This window comes from Amblyomma maculatum, chromosome 3 (assembly GCF_055883805.1).
Source record: "Amblyomma maculatum isolate TAMU_Amacu chromosome 3, ASM5588380v1, whole genome shotgun sequence".
In the NCBI taxonomy this organism is placed as follows: domain Eukaryota; kingdom Metazoa; phylum Arthropoda; class Arachnida; order Ixodida; family Ixodidae; genus Amblyomma; species Amblyomma maculatum.
In genome coordinates, this window is record NC_139346.1 from 81,618,381 (window position 1) to 81,633,155 (window position 14,775).

At 43.1% G+C, this 14,775-nt stretch overlaps 1 long non-coding RNA gene across 1 annotated transcript; it reads left to right on the forward strand.

Moving 5' to 3' along the window:
* The first annotated feature begins 503 nt into the window (after positions 1-503).
* Positions 504-12,633, forward strand: LOC146195108 (uncharacterized). Its single transcript, XR_014705537.1, has 3 exons — positions 504-599; positions 11,046-11,100; positions 12,420-12,633. It is a non-coding gene; the product is annotated as an uncharacterized LOC146195108 (long non-coding RNA).
* Positions 12,634-14,775: the final 2,142 nt, after the last annotated feature.

Consider the following 14,775-nt stretch of genomic DNA (forward strand, 5'->3'; position numbering starts at 1 on the left):
AACGGCCTTGGAAGTGTGTTCTTCTTGCAAGTTATCATTGCTGTCATCACCTGCCCATCGACTTTTGCGACAACGGCAACTTCATATATTCGAACATTACAAATCTCATGTATTTGTTAACTAATTCCTTATGTAATACCCAGAAAGAGGTCTTTAAGGTAATAAAATGAAATGAAATAAAATTAAATCTAAATTGTTCGTATGTTCTATGCAGTTTTATTTGTTGTCGTGCCAAAAAGTTTCCTTGAAAGCAAAAAATAAGCAGTTTATCTTCAGTAGCTCTGTACGAAGTTTTCCGGGCACACAATCATTGAAAGCTTACACAATATTGTCCGTTGTACTTTACTTCAACCCATGTTCACATCTCAAAAAGCCCTTCAAACCGACTGCGGAAAAAAATTAAAACACAACCATGTCAGTGTTCCCGGGCCTCATAATTAAGTCCGCCCTCTGCAGCAGAATAAAAAGGCGTACATTTTGTGGCATTTAGCACTGAAAGCATCGCTCTCGCTGCTGCGTTTTAAAATCCATGACCACAAGATGAATGCCTTCTACGTTCTTGGCTGGGCTTTAGCCATTGGATTGTTAACATCCGAAGGGTAAGTTCTCATTTTCGCATTGGAGTGAGAGTGTTAGCGGAATATGTTCTTCTTATGGAACATGATTTAAGAATCCAGGGTTATGCGAGACAAAGAGTTCGCTATACAGTATGAAAGTACCCAAAGGTTAGCTATACAGGGGAGAACGGGAGAAATAAATGGATACGCAGCATGAAAGACTCTGAACAAGGGTAGAAGTGGAACCTCAGTTCGCAGGCCGAGCAAACGCTTCTACAAGGGGATCGTTCTCTTCGTCTGGGACTCTTCGTCGGACGAAGAAAGTCACCTTATCGAAACGTTGACTCGGCTTACAAACGGATGCTCCACTTGAGCCATGATTTAACGATGCCTTTAAGAACTCTGAATTTATGTACCATGTGTCCAAACGAAATGGAACCAAGGTTTTCAAAACGCTGGTGTGTACTAGGTCAGTGAAACTAACGGTCGTTTTTTGGCAATTTACCTGACCCTGTCTTTATTTTATTCTCGCTTTTTGAGGTAAGTAATTAAGAAGACACATTTTGCTAACGTCATAATAAATAGCCTTAGGAGTAAAGCGTTATTTCGGAAGCACTCTTGAAAACCATATGGATGGAAATTTTTCGTCAAACTGCCTGTACGCCGTGCTATTTACTCACCTTGAGGCATTGAGACAAAGTCAGCATGTGACCAGCTGTTAGCCCCAGGGCCTCACCCGGGAGAACGCACAAAAGAAGGGCGAAAGTTCCCCTTTGATACGTGTATTGGGGCAGTGACGAAATGCTTCTGTCCCGTGTAGGATTTTTTTAATACCCTTGGTATATTTTAATGACAAACCATTTCCTACGAATACGATAATATATATTGTAACATATGAGTAACACACAAGGCATTTTGATTTTCCTATATCCTATGGTAAAAATTTTGCAGCGCGCATGTATTTATAAAGTGACGTTAGAACAGACAGTACTTTCTCACTCACCCATCCTTCAAATAGCATTAGGTCGGGGAAATAAAAGAGCGGAACAAGACTTACACAGAAAGCAAGGATTCCGGACCGATGCTACCTTCATCTAACTTTATTTGCTGGGCAGCCATCAAATATAGGAAAAACAAGGACACGCAGAGACACGGAGGCAATGATTTGTCAACGAAAATTTGAAGCTAAGATCCCAGAGTCTTCTAAAGGGTCACTGATGTATCATTGACACAACGTTTTCCTCTTATTTTGTGCAAACAGCGTCTAATCTCTTGCGCCTTAGTATCTCTGCTGACTCCCAGTAACCTCATCCCTCAAAGTCGCGGTTGGCGCTTCTTGCGCTGCAGACCACATTTTTATCTGGTCAATATTCCGACAATTTGTTCCACACAAACCCTTGTGCACAATGTTGGCCAGATGCGGTCCTCCTACGTTTTTTTAGCCACCCCGCGTGCTGTGCTCCTCGGTAACTTGTACATCGCCCTGTTGGCTGACGTACGTCTCGCCGCTGGTCAGCGGTACATTATATACCACACCGACGTAGCACACCACCTGTTTTGCATGCTACTTTTTGCGCCATCTTGCAGCAGCTGCAGCACTCTGTGTTTACAGTGTCCGAACAGGGCTGCGCAAGATTCGCGAACACGGCAGGAACGTCTAGCGTGTTCGCCGCCTCTTTCATATTGTGGGCGATCCTGTGGACATACGGATCACTTCCGGCTTCACGGGTTTCATTGCTGGCTCACACGTATAAAAAAAAAAAAAAAAACATGCTATGTTTGATATTTCGTAGGAGGGCTTCGGGATCCGCTGTGATTATAAAACACGGAAACCCTGCGGAAACTAAACGTTCCACTTGCTTATCAACACTACACTTCATGCAATGGTGACACTATTTCGCGAGAGAGGACTCCAAGAAAAAGCTAGCGGGGCGTGTTTAAGTGTCTTAGAATAAGCCGACATACAGAACAGCTCCTTTTATTTCTGCGGGGTATACTGCCAACACGCATGAACATCGCGAAAGATAAAAATAAGACCTAGAAATCGCATACCCCCCCAATTAGTGTTAATGCGTGAAAATGAGACCCAGCCTATGCTCATTAAAGCCGGCTGAAACCACGCTTAGAACGCAGGATATGTATTGGCCAAGTCATACTATTTTTTAAGACCACTAAAAATCTTCCATGCCTCTGAACACTTCGAGTACTCCATTCAAGATTAAACTTGGTTGTATACGACTCTGTCAATAAAGGCTAAACTATGTTACTGAGCACTGTTGCTACACGGCATCCAATACATATCCGTTGTCTTTAAAAATATATTGTGAAAAGAGACAAATGTCACATTGAAGTAAAATTCGAGGAGCTTCGTAAAATTGTTGAGAAACCTGTGGAATTCTGGAAATCCACAGCAGCACTACTTTCTGCACCAGATCTTTCAGATACTGTGCCCGAGGATGCTGGATCTAATCCTGGTCGCGGCGGCCACTTTTCGACGGAGGCGAAAAACAAGGCATCCGTGTGCTGCGCGATGTCGGTGCACTTTAAAGAATACCAGTTGGTCGAAATTTCCGGAGCCCACCTCTACGACGTCTCTATTAGCCTAAGTCGCTTTGGAACTTTAAACCCCATAAACCAAACCAAAGCAAACCAGCTCTTTTAGAAGTAAACAAAGCATCATCGGACATAGAGTGAAGCAGGTTTTAAACGTTCACTCAAAACACATAACCAATTGGAAACATTTCCTCAAAACATTTCTAACATCCTTTGAGCTGCTTGTAGGAAATAGATCTTGAACGTGAATGCAATTAATGTGTCTCTGCAGGCGTTTGCTGACAGTCAATATCCTGTACCTTCCTCGCTAATCACCGTTCTAAACGGCACACGTGGTTTGTGCGTTTTCGCTGTAAACATTTATCATGAGAGCATTGTTTTCGCTGTTAACAATATCATTATCAAGTCTGCTTCTTTCAAGTCCTTACATATCACGGCCGCCTTGCCTTTAACTCTCGTCGTGCTGACTTTGTTCGACTTGATCTTTTTCGGTACACTTCGGTGAGGTTGGATCAGGCACCTGAGAAGGGTCCATGTACATTTCGTACTGAGGGTGCCTCGGAGGGAATCGCATCTGAATATACAGTTGGTTTTTGCTAGAGACCACCCGTATTTTTCCGCCTCCATGGTTATCTGGGCAATTCTAATTTTAAGCTTACAGTTGTGTTTCTGTTTTTTCCATCTCCTAGTAAGACATCTCCTGGCTTCCCACAAGTGTAGGAGGGGGTTGTCTACTGCCGCGGTGTTTTCAGTGGTCTGGAGTTCGCGCGTGAAACGGTTCTTGGTTTGAATTAGCGATTTGGCCCAATCCTCATATTTTGATGCGTCGGCACCAAGTGCCGGGGTTGTACTTCCCTGAACTTTGTCAAATCGATGCCGCAAGCTGCTCCCCTTTTTTTTTTGCGAATTTTGTTTGAATCTAATTCGATTTTTAGGATGCAGTGATCGCTCCCGAGAGTTTCTTTTGTATTGTGCCATTCGTAATTATTAGCATTCCGGACTAGCGAAAGGTTGGGCACGTGTCTCGGGAGACGCGATGTCCTATTCTAGTAGGATACAGCGGGTCCGTGAGGGTGGTTAGTGCCGCGTCGGCTATGGCCGCGGCTAGTTTCTTGCCTTTTGCGTCTTCCTTATGGTATCCCATTGGTAGCTGTGCGCGTTAAAGTCCCCAACCACCACTAAAGGCGATCCGCTGGCTATACGCATCGCCTTGGCTATACGCATCGTTCCTCCCCCGGGGTTCCGCTCAATACTCCGGTTCTACCGAGGCAACTATACCAATCCCGCTCATAACTTATGAGGACATTTCAAAATATTTACGCCTCTGCACGAAGGCACTCCCAGGACCCGCCAAAGGCCTCGACAGATCTGAGGAGTGCCACTAAGACGGCTCCAAACCGGGTGTTTTCTAAATCCCGCCATACTAAAATACATGGATCCGACATTCACGGGTAGATACAAATTCTGCGGGCAGCTTGCTGACCTATACCACGTGGTGTGGGCCTGCTTGCAACATACAGAAATAAAAGTTATAAAACAGTCAACAAGGGATGGCTGGAAGGCGGCCCTGTCGCTCGGACCTGAAGGTCCAGCGTGTCCTTGTCCAGGGAGCTCGGGTAGCGGTGGCGGCCAATGGCGTCCTGGAATAGGGTCTGCCACTCAGCTCCACAACAAAACGCACCTGCCTTCCCAAATCATATCATCGTAAATAAATGTTTTCTCCTCCTCCTCCTCGATGAGAACAACAAAACAATCGAACTTGGTAGCGTAGAAAAGCCTCAGGTGTCTCCTCGTAGAATGCAATATTTTTCTACGCAGTCCTAATTAGGTCCGGTGGCTGCGATAAAAGATCGACACCGTCAAGCAAGCACCTCCCATGTTCTTTTCTGATGCCTTCCCAGGACTGCGTCTGTTCACTTCCAAGAACTCGTGTGCCTCAACACGAGACTCAAGGCTGAACTTCAGGTTTTTGTTCAATACATCCCTTACTTCAGTGAGGAATAGCAACGTCCTCGACGACCGCCAGCTTCACTGCCAGAGTATCTTAGTCCTTTTTCACAAAATTTGACAGCAGCCCCTTGTCAAGTGTTTGGGCTCACCGAAATTCAATCTTCCTGTAAGTCGGCAAGTCGTATGTAGCTTTATCTATGCAACCTATGCCGGAGCCTCACTCTGTAAAAGAGTGCGCACATAACATTCATATCTTTTAATTTGACGCCACAGGTGTGGTGTGAAATGTTATCAGCACTGCAAGAAGTGTGAACAGCGACTTCGAGAGATAAGGATTCTGGGAGAGAGCAGAATTGCTGCCTCTAGAGATTTTGTAAGTTTTTATTTAACAAAATGAGAAAAAGGCTGTGTCACTGATACACCTGTGAACCTTTCGAAGGCTGAGGTGTCTTATCTTGAACGTTTTCGATGACAAAATGCAGCCTCTCTGTCTGCGACTTTTTTGTTTTCAGTATATTTGCTAGCTGCGCAGCGAATAATGTTCGATGATGATAGCGCTTGTCCTGCGTCGTTTCTCGTCATGTATCTATTAGTTCGGCCGCTGTTATTTTCCTGTCCTAACATGTGCTATCTATCCCCACCAATTTGATCGTGGATCAACCTCATCTAGCACTCAAACATTGTGAGTTGGTTTCCTCAGTCTTCGTCTACCCATTCTCAAGCGGCCCACGTGTGTGAGGTGGGCGCGTTTCTCTTCTGCGGAAGTATATGTAATGGCCGAAAATGTCTGCATTACTTAAGCTTGAAGCTTTAATCTATTAATATGTAGGAGACAACCGTGTTAATATCTCCTGTCTTCGGATGCCCTTTCAGATTCTTGTTCACTTTTATACACTTCGCTAATTGCTAAGTTATTATTCCATCCTTCTGTGCCTATATTTACAGCACATCCTCTCAACCCTACACGGATACACATGGTAGGGGAAGGTTGCAAAAAAGGAAAATAAAAGGCCTCTGTCCGTGCCACTAAGTATAACGAGCTATACATAACATGCAGTCTTAAGTAGAACGATAGAAAGAAGATGGCTACACGGTATGAAAGATTGCTGAACAAAGGTAGAGGGGGGTACGCCTCAGTTCCCAGGTCGAGACTCGTCGAAACGTTGGCTCAACCTGCGAACTGAGGCTTCCCCCCTCTACCCTTGTTCAGCGCTCTTTCATGCAGTCTTAAGGTACCACAAAACTTTAAAGACGTCCAGGCGCAGTGCTTGACGGGTTATGGGGCTCCACTCCTACGTCCAAGTATTTGAGGTCGAATATTGGTTGCGGCGGCCGCTTTTCGATGGACTCGGAAAGCAAGGCGCCTGTGGTACGTGCGATGTCAGTGCACATTGAAGAACCCTAGGGGGCCGAAATTATTGAAGTCCTTCACTACGGTGTCTCACAAAGCCTGAGTCTCTTTGAAGTTTTCAAACCAAAGCCAAAACATAAGCGAAACCACGATCCGATTTATCAGGCACATGGAGTAAGGTAAAGAGTCAGCGGGGAAAAGCTTTACTTCTTCAAGCGATTGTGGAACATTGGGATTGTCACTGGCCCCCCAAAAAAACAAAAAAAAATGACAATAACGGCACCAAAAGCTACCCTTTGGGAACTAAGGCGAAACTTCTGGTCAAATAGGAGTTCTTATTACCGTATGGCTATGCGCTACCGTTAATTTTAACGTAATATTGCTCAGAATATTTGGAGCGATACGAACTTTCCGAAGTGTGAAAAGCAATTTACTATACAAAAATAAAAATAAAATCTCTTTCCTCAATCTTTAAACATCACTACATTTTACCCGCAGCATAAACAAGTAAATGACAAACACAAATCACTGGATAAATGGCGAAGCTTTAGTTAAACCGCTTCAAAATTCTTGCAGCGAAAAAGAAAAAAAATGATATCCTTTGCTTTTTATCCTCAAAAATCACAAAAAATAAAATAGGTGTATAGTTGCTAACTTCATTTGAACTGACCGATTTAATAACAAGAATCAGAACAGCACTGCGCTCGTCAAAATTTAGAGAATAAAAGTTTTACATGTAACAGCACTAATTCATCATATATGACCAAAATATTCACTCCAAAATGTATTAAGTTGCAGGCGTATTCTTTCGCATCTAGCACTCGAAATTGTCGGAAACCGGGGCTTGGAGGATTTTGGACAGGTCCATTCCTCATGATCCCCATGAATTCTGCTATCGGTCTTCATTTCATGTTTATTTTGTAATCACTGATTGGATAAGCATGTCGAAACAGTCAACAAGCAATGCCTCTCGGTAATCATTTGATCAGTGCGCTTTACGTAGCATGCTTCTTCTTTTTATTGGTCAACTTCTTATACAATTTATGGGGCAAAAGCTTGAAAAACCTATTATGAAAAGTTGCGCAGAAGCACGTTTTTCTGGAATATTGCGCAGGTGCCTTTAGTTGAGTATGAGAATTCCAACGCTTGGCTGATGCTTGTTTCTTTTTCAGTGACCGTTTATATTTACCTGTAATGTGCACAATGCTGCGAGGTACCAAATGATTATATCGCGTTACTATCTCGTTACTAGGAATAAACGCAACTACGCGTTGTTTTACAATGGTCTTGAACAGTTGCTGCAAGTCCTCTAAATACGCATTAACTCAGTGAAGCGTGGATTCATAAATAATAGACTTAAGTCACCCAACATAACTCAGGCACAATACATTCACTAATTCATTATTTGCGTAGCTATTGAAAGGCGTATCAGCACCGCAGCATGAACGCCATTGGGAGTCTCAGGGCACAGACTGTGGCACAAAAATTATTTCGGATAGCCGTGAAGATTGTGCAATGATGTGGGCTATGTCAGCTGCATTTCAAGATGTTTACTTTTTCTGAATAGGAATGCAGCAAGTGAATATGCGTTGCAGGTGGCGCTGTAAATACAGTATTATTGCATGGGCAGGTTCGCTCTACCCAGCACGTGTGCACACCATGCAACAATCAAGAACAAAGAAAGTAATGTTAACTATTAAAATGCAAAGCATAAAACACGGAAGCATAAAATGGATTGAAGATGTGTACATCTTTAAATGGCAAAGGAGGCTAAGTGTAGAAGTTATTCACCAAAAAAGTGAAAACTAAATGTTTTTAAATTTCTTCGCCTTGGAAGTTGTTTCTAACGATTGAAATCATTCCAGAAAAAAATAATATTGTCCAGTAACGTGCGGAAAGGAGTTAAGAGCATGTACAAGGCATGCTTTATTGCTTTTGGAAATGAGTGCTGTTGGAATTGAGCTATTCCTAAGAATGACTATACTTGATTGTTTGGAAGCGTCCCAGCAATTCACAATTAATCAGTCATCCTGCAACAGCATAAATCTTTTGACACTACGCGAGTAACAGGTTGACTACACGGACCATGCCTCTCGTGAAGGAAAAGCTTACTGAGTTAAAAAAGTTAAGTTTGTGCATCGGCATATACTACTTTTTTTCTGTAGCTTCAGAAGTGAGATCAGGTCAAGTTTGGTGGTTCATTAGCCAGCATGAAAACATCGGGCCGTTGTCTTTGTGTTAAGGCGAAAGCCTCTTATCCTGTGCGCGGTGTCTGTGCATGGGATCTGAGCATCGGGTCTATGTCACTTGCCAATAACGGATGTAGGACGAGGAAAATTAGCTGTCAGTCATCCTAATAAATTTGTGTCTCAGGTATTGCGGTAAATACAGTACTTTTGCATGATTAGGGTCACTCCTGTCTCCACCGAGTATCGAACCTCCATCCCTCGGGTGCCCTGCCAAGCGCTTTAAGCAACAGCGTCATGCCCGATATAGATCAATGTATATCATAGTTCTTGTCTAACGTGAGGATGATGGTAGCGATGACAATTACGCTGAAAGTAGTGATAATGAGAATGATGACAGCAACAATTATAATGAAGGCACATTTGTTTGATAATTATAGCGAGAGCTAGTAATACTGTTTGCATGAGCAACGCTCTGGCCTTTGTATTTCTGCAGTATAGATTCTACGGTGCCCTAGGAGTTGGTTTCTGATCAAACAAGGCATCGAGGTCTACCGCAAAAACGAAAACAAACCAAGGGGTAGTATTTCATTTTCACCCGCAGTATAAGATTTGGGTATATCATACTGATGCTGTCATGGTGTACCTTATTTTGTAGTAGCCTAATAGCATACCAACCAAGATACTTCGTTGGGCGAGTTGGTACTTATTCATTATTAATTTAAACAGCGCGAATACGAAGACAAAGGACAAGATAAAAGAAAGCCACAGTACAAGCGCTGACTCACAACTATGCCTAAGCCCTTTACTCCAAGGCCCAGAAAAAACAAACATGAAGAGAACGAAACAATCACGTGAAACAACCCCTGGGTTCACCTGCTCCACAAAAAGTCACTTAAAAAAGACACCTCTTTGCTTGAAAGAGCAAGAGAAATCTTGCTGACACACTTATTGTCCGTTGAAATAATAGCATGTCACACTAGCAAATTTAATGCCATTCGAATTGAATGATAGTATTCGGCTGCTACACGAGCCATTTATTGTTTTAGGTTGGAAAGACATTTGCGATCGAATAAGTTTCGGAAACTACTTCGCCTTCGATCTCGAACTCTTAGCCCCTGGGTGAGCCCAAAGACAAGTATCGTAAAAAATATGCACTCTACCAAAGCTAAAATATTTTATCTTTTAGTTTGGTTAAAAATGTTATTTCTATTGAGAAACTTCGCATCGCACTTGGTCACAGCAGCGGCTCTACCATACCTTAGAGCGTCGATCATTCTAGGTTCTGGGTTCCTTGCTGACCGCTTCTTCATTTGCGTTTATCTCGGAAGTATTTAAAGCAGTGACTGAGCGCTTAACCTTTTGTATGTCAACTTCACGCGGTCTTCGTGAGTCTCCGTGCTGTGTATCTGCGCTCAGCAGTTTCCACCATATTGTTTGTTTACATTTATAAGATTTGTGAGTTACTTTGTACTTGGCTTGGATGTTGATGGCTAAAGTTCTGTAGCATGGCTCAAAACAACGCTTATGTACCTCTAATATCACACAAAAAAGCTTTAATCACCTTTAAAGCGCCACACAACGCTTTCAAATGCTGTTTAAGTGCACTAGTGCCTCTTAAATTTAGTAATTTATTTTTCACTTATAGTAACCGCTATCATTTGCGATTTACTTTATATCTTGCCGTGCAGCACCGAAAACAACCAAACGGCCTGATGTCAAATTTCCAATTTATATAAAACTTTCATGAAGATGCCACGTCTCACGTTTGGTGCCACGATTTCATTGATAGCCAAACATCGTTGCCACTGTGACTGTACTCGTCACAGTCTCGAAAGTTTTGGTGTTTTCCTTTTAGATGTGCTCGTCATCTTTTAAAAGAAAGTCTTGAACTGACTTTTATATCAGCCTCAATATTGTCCTAGTTACGTACAGCCTAAGTCAAAAGTCCCGAAGCCAAAGCATGCTTGTCTCAGCCGCAAAATGAAGTCATCATGGCGGCACTGAAGACTAAAGGGCCAAAATGCTCTGAGATAGTTTCTTGCGTTGATAATAAATAATTGCCTATCATTTTGAATGCCATTTGGTCTTTAATTGTGGCGTGATGGCTTAATTTTGCGGCTGAGGAGAAAATCTTTTGGCTTCAGGACTTTCGACCAATACTGTTCCTATAGAACGTTGCGAAAACGGAAACGTGCATTTGGACGTCTTATGCGCAATTAAAATATTGTTTCCTACAAAGGAATGTCAGTGCCTTCACTGACATTTTCACTGACAAGTTTGTTTTTAAATACCTGCGCTTTCCGCAACCTTCATTGCTTTGCTGATTTCAAACATGTTTTTGGTATTGAACACTGTGAACCTTTTCAGTTGCTTGTTAGCGGCATTATCCCTTTAGTCGTCAATGAAGCACTGACGAATAGGATACACTTTCTTCTTTGTTTTTAGAAAACAGCAGCATAACTCCATTTTCGAAGAACGAAGAGTAAATTGTGAGACATTTGTAAGTTTCCCGTCGTTTTTTTTTTGTCTATACTTTCCTTGTTGGTTGGTTTTGTTTATTTCATTTTATCTACCTTGTTTTTTGTTTCTGTGCTTGTCTTCTTCTATCTTTCTATATTGTATTCTTCGGTGTAGTCTAAGGGGCCGACACTAAACGTGACAAAGCAGCTGACAGGGGCCCCGACCTCTCACAATATACAAGACAAAATATAATAATCTTTTACAAAAGTCTACCGAGCATTAATCCAAGACCTACAAAATGGCACGTAAATGAAAAAAAGACTAGTCACGGTCAGCATAACATGTCAAGCTTAGCTATTCAGTGCTAGAATATAATTTAATGTGGTATTTAATGTGTATCCTGCGACCAAGAAATAACCACAAGTATAGTAACATGATATTCAATTAGTTTAAAGGAAAGTGTTCTGTTTGGCTTTTTTGATATTCTGATGCCTTTCCTCTCGCCATTTTTTCGTTCGGGTTTATAGATTCCTCTTGAAAATCTCCCCAGAAGAATAAAATCCTGGCGAGCTGTATGTAAATAGAAAAATATATGAAACATTGTGCACGGAACCTAGTTTCTCAAGAGTTGCGGTAAAGTTAGTCAGTGCACTTACTCTGAAATAAAAAAAGATAGTTATTTTTAGGCTTTGTCCCACAAATTGCATGTGGATGTAACTATTCTGAATTGGAATCGCAGCCCCAGATGAACAGCGCCTTGCCATTGATGTTTGATTGACTTCGCCCTGATAAGCTACACAAGTTCCTCTCGCCGGGATAAAGGGGCAGATCTGCTTTGCGTGGCGTCTCTACCTTCTTTCACGGTCGTGCTGCAGTGGGCGAGCGTTCCTTTGCGGCTGGTGCTTCGCGTCCGGAAATAGCAGAAACCGTTATCCATATCAAAGGAAAGTCGACGTACACCCCGCAGTTTTGCACGGCTCACGGAGTTTCCGATGGATTTTGAACAAATACAGAGGTTAAGTATGGAATTAGACAAGCTGCTTGCAGACACAAATGATGGCGCCTCGTGGCGGAGAGCTTTGATGCAGTTTGATCGATCCTAGAGTATGGTATGTAGCTTTAGCCTAAGGAGATGTTTATTTAAATATCAAAATAAATATTTCCCTTTTCTTTCTTGGAATGAAAGGTTCCGAAAGCGTAATTTTATATGTGCTTTTTATTTTCTACTATATCATATTTCAATTTTATTAACAATCTTTCATAGGAGAACGCACATGCAGCGTTCCCATTCTGGCAGGGAGGCAAGAAAAACATTATTTGCTCCAAGGCAATAAATGATTTATTGTTTGTTTTTTACAGTGCGACTACGGAAATGAATGTCCCGATGACGGCGAGTGCCTGTGCATCTGCAGAGGAGATTACGGTAACTTCTGCTTCAATCCGAAGAATGACAGTTGCGAGGTGAAGTAAAAAAAAACGACGCCTAGAATAATAAAATCAGACGCTGTGTAGAGCGCGAAATGAAGCAGAACGATAAAGGGTGCTGCAACTGCCATGTACAATAAAATAAAGTCCAAACGTCGATTGCATTCATGCAAAACCATGCGGCATTAGCGCGTCAGTGATTTGACTTTTTGCCTTATCGAATTCACTTTGATATCGAGCACTAATTTCTGCAGGTGTGTTTCTAAGCGCGATATGGACGCTCTTCATGTCCGCTTGTCGGTTTGTCCACATGACAACTTTGGTGGAATCAGAGAACATTAATAATGTTATTTGGTTTGCTTGGTTCATGAGGTTTAACACCCGAAAGTCGCTCTGGATACGAAGGAGGCCGTAATGGAGGGCTCGAGAAACCTTGACCACCTGTGATTTTTTTACGTACTCTGACATCGGACAGAACATAGGCGCAGTGCTTTTCGCCTCCGCTTAAATGCGACCGTCGCTCTCGGAATTCTATCCCGAGTCCTTGGATTCCGCAGTCGAGCGCCATAACCTCCGAGCCGCCGAGGCGTTGTGTTCAAATAATGTGTATATCATCATGAAATTGATTTTAGTACTGAGCAACCAGAAAAACAAAAAACAAACAGCACGCTATTCTACTATATTCGATCTGCGTGACCAATATGTCCTAGCCAAAAAATGACAGAGATGATAAGCATGAGAGGCATTAACGTCGCTTTCAGAACAGCGACACTTAAACACTTCCTGCTTCAAGTGGAATCGATGACATCACTAAGCTGTTAGGCACATTCTAGCACCGCACTCCGGTTCCAGTGGGCACCCGTGTAGTACTGTAATTGCTTTAGAAATACTCAGACCTAATGCCGCAAGGAGTAGGATGAAGAGGCGCAGGAACATCAGCACAGTACTTTGTTTTGGACTTGAGAGGAGCAGTTCTAGCTATCGTGGTATGGTTTCCTTTCGACTATGTTTGCAATTTCCGGCGTTGGCTGCTTTTTGGAAGAGGAAGCGATATTTTCAGAATGTGTGTAATTGACCTCATTGAGTTTGCGCAGAACCTCGCATGAGCCGAAAAGCAGAGGAGAAGCTTCTATTAGCATCCTTCCGGGCGAATCTGGATGCAAAAATAGATATGATGGCTACGTTCGTGGGCAAATTAGCTCTCTCAGATGAAAGCTGTAGCGCTGACCTTTCTTTCTTTGCAATGCTTCTTTGTCTAGACACTTCGCGGGCGGCTTCTGCTTGCCAATTGTATAATGAAGCAACTGGGGGAGACAAGGATATGACACGGTAGCGTTGACAGATTCCGTCCGCGAACCCTTGATTAGGTAAGTAGCAGAGTGTTTGCAAGCCAACGAGGATCCCCAAGGGGATCTTAGTTTTCTTACAAGCACTTTGCTATTGCATCGTTGCATCGCTTTGCTTTGCATCGTTATCTGTTGGACGGACAACGATGAGCCAATAAAGGTTTCACCTTAAAAGTCTGGCCTGCCGCGGTGGCACAGTGGTTAGGACGCTCGACAGCTGTGCCGAAAAATGCGGGATGGAATCCCAGCAGTGGCTGCCGCTTTTCCATAGAGGCTAAAAGCAATTGATTGATTGATTGATTGATTGAAAACATCTTTATTTATTCAGTATTCTCCGAACATGTGGGTGGGCCGCCTAGTCCGGTAGTCCATTGGCTGCTTCTGCTGCGCTGGCCCTCCCCACCAGCCAGTGCTGACGGTCAGGATCATCGCTGAGCAGAATAGCCTCCCACTGCTCCTCCGAGGGGTTGGGAATGGGGTCAACTAAGGGATTAAATTGGCATGCCCACACCATATGGTAGAGGTTAGCTACCTCTCCCCAGTGTGGGCACTGCGGAGAGTATAGTGTAGGGTACCACAGGTGTAATTTAGCTGGTGTTGGGTATGTGTTGGTTTGTAGTCTCCTAAGGATGTTCTCTTCTAACTTATTGAGGGATTTGTGTGGTGTTGGGTACTCCTTTCTGGCTGTTCTGTATGGCGCGAGATTGTCAGCATACACTGCTAAACTTATCAGGTCACGGCACCCTTTATGGTCATCAGGGGGAGACGCCCGGTATAGAAGAGCTCGGGCATGCCTGTGAGCGGCTTCGTTTCCTCCTGGTAGTTCCAGGTGACCGGGAAACCAGATGATTGATGCTTGGTTGGGTGGGTGCTTAGTTAGCAATGACAACCCTGACTTATGAATTAATCCGTAATTGAAGTTGCGACAGGCGTTTTGGGAATCA